Source organism: Nerophis lumbriciformis, linkage group LG05 (genome assembly GCF_033978685.3).
Source record: "Nerophis lumbriciformis linkage group LG05, RoL_Nlum_v2.1, whole genome shotgun sequence".
Lineage (NCBI taxonomy): Eukaryota > Metazoa > Chordata > Actinopteri > Syngnathiformes > Syngnathidae > Nerophis > Nerophis lumbriciformis.
In genome coordinates this window covers 38438754-38444753 of record NC_084552.2, presented here as the reverse complement: position 1 = coordinate 38444753, position 6000 = coordinate 38438754, and positions in this window count along the sequence as shown.

Sequence of the window (6000 nt, the reverse complement as noted above, 5' to 3'; positions counted from 1 at the left end):
TCATCATCAAGGTTGCAAATAGAAAGCACAAGGTGGAAATTCTGAAGGCAGCTAAAAAACTTAAAGGCACTGGAGTTTATCTAAATGAGCACCTGTCAAAGAAAAATGCGGAAATTGCTTGGACAGGCCGGATCCTCAAAAAGCAAAATAAAATCCAATCGACCTGGACCAGGAATGGAAAAGTTTTCATCCGGACAAACGGACCACCAGAACAAGCCAAAGTGATTGTGATGAGAACATTGAAAGACCTGGATCAGTACAAATGAAAATAGTGAGTGCATTTTTCTTTTTTCTTTTTCTTCTTTTTTGCTTGATTATTGGATCTCCTGTAAGGAACTCCTGACTCTTTCTTTCAAGACTGAAGCCCTTTCAAGTGTTGATTATACAGAAAGTGGCATATTTGATTTTGAGAATGAAGTGGATCCAGAGACTCATCTAGACTCATCCAGAGACTCCAGAGGCACATTTGATTTTGATAATGAAATGGATTCAGAGACTCATATATTTAAGCATATCAAGGATTCTTGCCAGTATTATACTGAGGAACAACTTGATGACGTACACATAGAAAATACATTTTCTTTGATTCATTTTAAATGTAGAAGTCCACCAAAACACATTTCCAAAATCCAAAATGTTTTGGAGTCACTTAAAGGTAGATTTACGGTAATTGCTTTATTTCAAACATGGATAAAGAAAGGAAAGGAGGTTGATCTGAAATTAAAGAACTATGATCTGTATGTCACTAGCAGAGACAATAGGACTGGAGGAGGGGTGGCCCTCTATATATATATAATGAACTAAAATGCAGACCAGTTAAATGTATGACAATGGCCATAAATGATTTAATGGAGTGTGTAGTTGTTGAGATAGAATTAGAACAAAATAGAAACATTGTTGTTGCATGTGTATATAGAAAACCAGGATCAAAAGTGGAAACCTTCATGGATAAATTAGAGGAAATGATTAATGGTGTAAATAAAAATAAGACTATCGTAATTTGTGGAGATTATAATATTGATCTTCTAAAGGTAGATTCACATAAACAAACATCAGATTTTTTAGAGATATTATATGAAAAAGGGCTGTACCAATTAATTACAAAGCCTAGCAGAATAACCACAACTAGTGCAACCTTAATAGACAATATCTTGACAAATGTTTTAGGGATTCACATCACTACTGGGTTAGTGATGAATGACATAAGTGATCATCTGCCTATATTTGCAATATTTGACTATCAATTCCCTAAAATAACTTATCATCAAACACTTAAGAGGAAAAGAAGTGTCAATCATATTAACAACTTCAGGAATGACCTATTAAAACAAGAGTGGAAAGAGGTGTACACAGACGATATAAACACTGCCTATGATTATTTTCTTAAACATTATATTACTCTGTATAACAAGCATTGTCCTGAGGTTCCATTCAGATCTAAACAAAGGCAAAATAATGCACCTTGGATGATAAACAGTTTGAAAAATGCATGTAAAAAGAAAAATAGACTTTATAAGGAGTTTATCAAATCAAGAACAGAGAATGCTGAAAAACGCTATAGGAACTACAAAAACAAGTTGACCAATATATTGAGACAAGCAAAAAGGGAATATTACAAAATAATGTTGCATGAAAATAAAAATAACATAAAGGCTACATGGAATAAGGTTATGCAGTCAATGTTTCTTAGAGAAGTGACTGAAAATTAAATATTATCTGTGGTTTATAAACTAAAAAACAAGACCTCAACAGACAATGAGGGTATTGACATGAAAATAATAAAAAACACAATTTATTGCATCATTAAACCATTACATTATATAATTAATTGTTCTTTTAAAGTAGGAGTTTTCCCAGACAGTATGAAAACAGCTAAGGTCATACCTTTATTTAAAACCGGAGATAAACATTCATTTGGTAATTATTGAACAGTATCTCTCCTATCTCAATTTTCAAAAGTGCTTGAAAATTTGTTTGTTAATAAATTAGACTGTTTTATTGAAAAACATAAATTATCAAATGAAAGTCAGTATGGATTTCGATCAAATAGGTCTACGAGCTTGACCATCATGAATATTATTGAAGAGATTACAACTGCAATTGATCAAAATAAATACACAATAGGAGTGTTAATTGATTTAAAGAAGGCATTTGACACTATAGATCATCAAATTCTCATTTCTAAATTATATACTTATAGAGTTAGAGGAGTTGCACTGGACTGGTTAACCAGCTATATACAACAACGACAGCAATATGTTGAGATCCATGATCATAGGTCAGAATGTATGAATATTGAATATAGAATTCCACAAGGTTCAATTTAAGGACCCAAACTTTTTATTTTATATATAAATGATATTTGTGAGGTTTCGAAAATGTTACAGTACATATTATTCGCAGACGATACAAATCTATACTGTTCAGGAGATGACTTGAAAATCTTAGCCGATAATATTGAAGAGGAAATGGTTAAACTAAAATTGTGGTTTGATGTAAATACATTATCTTTAAACTTGGAGAAGACTATATTTATGGTATTCAGTAATAAAAGAAAGATAGAAGTTAGTTTATCCATAAACAATGTGAAAATTGAGAAGGTGTCTGAAATCAGATTTCTTGGGGTCATCTTAGATGAAAAGTTGACATGGAAAGCTCATATATTGCATGTGAAAAATAAGGTATCTAAAAGCTTATTTATTTTGAACAGGTTAAATACAGTTTCCCATATAATACAATGAGAATGTTATATTGCTCAATTATTCTACCTTATTTCAATTATTGTGCAGTAATATAGGGAAATATCACAAATATCACAGCAACATAATGCCTTTATTTCTTTCACAGAAAAGAGCAATTCGTATAATTTTTACAGTAGGATATAGAGACCACACAAATCCACTCTTAATTAGGTCAGGATTATTAAAACTAAAAGACATTGTAGAATTGCATACTCTATTAGTGATGTTCAAAGCTAGAAATAAAGTTCTTCCGAAGGACTTACAAAAGTTATTTGTGTTCACGTCTGAAGATGAGAACCACAGAAGGCCGTATGATTTTAAACATCCAAGAGTGCGAACAAATTCGAAACAAATGTGCTTGTCTGTTGCTGGTGTGAAAGCATGGAATTTTCTAAACAAAGACTTAAAAAGTTGCAAGAATATCTTTGAATTTAAAAAGAGTTACAAAAAGAGACAACTGGAATTATATCAAACTGATTTTTTTTTGATTGGACGTGTCATTGTGAAAATGCTTAAACGAAAATTAAAAGTATGTTGGAGTTCGGGTGTTTGTGGAGGGAACAGTGATAAAGTCATCTAAAATAATTTGCGTTAAAAAGGGGGCAGATAAACATAAGAATAGTATTCTTCCATCTGCTCCTTTCTGATCATGGAAATGTATAAGAAACAAAAAAAACAATGAAAGTGTCAACTGTATATGGCTTGTATATATGCATTTTCATGAAAGGAATAAAAAGAAATGATGATGATGATGAAGAGCATCTTGCACCTCGCCACTTGTGGATCCTATTTGGAAGATGTCGTCTGAACACAGTCTTAGTAGATCACCTGCTACACACCCACTAATAGCACACACAATTGTAAACTTTGCACATGCTATTTGGCGAGTCTTATTCGGATGTTAGTAGATCAGGCCCTTAAGCGACAGCACTGCCTGAATATTATCTGATCCTCCTTCCAGAACCTCAGAGTTCTGGTCAGAAGTTAACATAAACTCACCATGGACTGGAATGTCTTATTTATTTTGGACCCTTGATGATTCATTTTGAACATTTGATTATATTGATTGGAATATTTGCATCAACACTAATTGGCTCTAGTGTGTGAATGTGAGTTTGAATGTTGTCTGTCTATCTGTGTTGGCCCTGCGATGAGGTGGCGACTTGTCCAGGGTGTACGCCGCCTTCCGCCCGAATGCAGCTGAGATAGGCTCCAGCACCCCCCGCCACCCCGAAAGGGACAAGCGGTAGAAAATGGATGGATGGATCTTCATTCTATTTATTTTTTAAACGTATCGGGTGCACAATTTGGAATTAATTTTGCTTTTCCTTTGATATACACTGTCAAAATCATGCAGGATGTTCACCAAAATCTTACAATATAACATAACATGTTTGACAACCCTCATTGCATCCACAAATACTCAGAACAAAAGCAAAGTCCATGGAACTCAGTGAAGATTTAAGAAGGAGAATTGTAGACTCATCTCCTGTTATTACTTTACCAAAGCATTGTTCAACCCATCGTTATGTACTGTTCCACATGTTTTCTCACCATGCTTTCTATAACCAACCGGACCAAACTCACACGCATTACAAACATAGCAGCTAAAATCATCGGCCTACCCACACCCAACATTTCAGATTTAAACCACAGGTCCATCACTCGACTGGCAAACACGATAGTCCAGGATATGACTCACCCACTACACCAATACATCATCCCACTACCATCAGGGTGCAGGTACAGGACCATCAAATTCCGGAGGGCCCGCCTTAGGAAAAGCCTGATCCCTGCAGCTATAGCCGCACTTAACAGCAGGCCCGGCCGACCTGTCTGACAAGCCCATAAATGTGTTTGTCATGTATGATGTATTTTTGTTATTTTTGTTTTGTGATGTGTAATGTCTATTGTTTAAATGTACGGCAGTGAAAATGAATTTCCCCACGGGGACCAATAAATCAATAAATCTATCTAATCTAATCTAGATGTACACACGCTTTAGGAAAGTAGACCATTTCTGAACTCCCGCAAATTCCAAGACCATAAATTCAAACAATTGCAGGTAAGAACATTGCTGAGTCAGCACTCTGCTAAGGTCGAGAAAAAGACCCACACGGTCATCCTGAGTTTGAAGGAAAATCAGTTTGAATGTTCAGGAGCAACCACAACTGCTGATAAAATTATAAAAGTGCTATCCATTCCAATAATGAGGGTATGTAAAGTTCTGACTACTGACTGTAAACAGAGATGCAGCCTCACTTTCTGGCATAGTTCTGTGCAACACAAAGTAAACCTTTGCCCTTTTCGCCACATTTCCATGCCTCCCTTTCCCACATTGTTTCACTGTAACGTGCCCTCAAGCTATAGGCTGAACCTGTTTCCCATAACGCAGAGCGCCACTTCTGCTTAACTTCATCTCCTACTGCCACCCTGCTCCCCCCCCCCCCCCCCCCCCTCACCCCTCAATCTATCCACCTCTTAATACCCACAGATGACTCAATGCCCACCTGCCCTGCAGCCATCATCAATCAGTCCAAGTGAGTCGCACTCGTACAATGAATACCTGGGTGTTGAGATACAGTCAATAACAGCCTCCCCCCGCAGGGATAGGTTGAACTTCTGCCAGTGTGTGTGCTTAAGGATGTCAGTGGAAATGCCGTTATGACTATAAATATGTATGGTAATGCACTGCAAGGACAAAAAAAACCCAGAACAGGTGAGGGTTGCCACCCTTTATTTTGGTGTTTTTTGGATGTTCATCCACAAGCATGTTGTGATTGAGGAGGCTTCATTTCATCTGTTAAATTGCTACATGACTGTGTAGCAAATATGTTCCAATAAATTGCATTGTAATAACTTAGTATCATTGTGGCTGCATTCATTCAAGCACGAAAATGATCTTTGTGCATGCCTAAGCAACAGGGTGCGCTGTAACGTCTGTTATCAGAAGCCTGAAGAAAGCTATTAAAGGAAAAGGCACACCAATGGTAAATTAGGTGAATGCTGATTAAAATAGTACATGTGAATATGACATCAACACAGCAGTATTAATATACAGTAAGGTTTTTTAAGAGGAAACAATTCTGAACAACAACATTGTCAAATACAGTCATCCCTTGAAACATCACACTTCAATGATTTTGTTTGGCAGATTTTTTTTTCTCTCTTACCCATTGGTGCTGGTTTTTGTGTATTTGGGATCTGCATAAGTTCTGAAAATTTGAAATCAAACCGTGGAGGCATGGTGGAGATATTT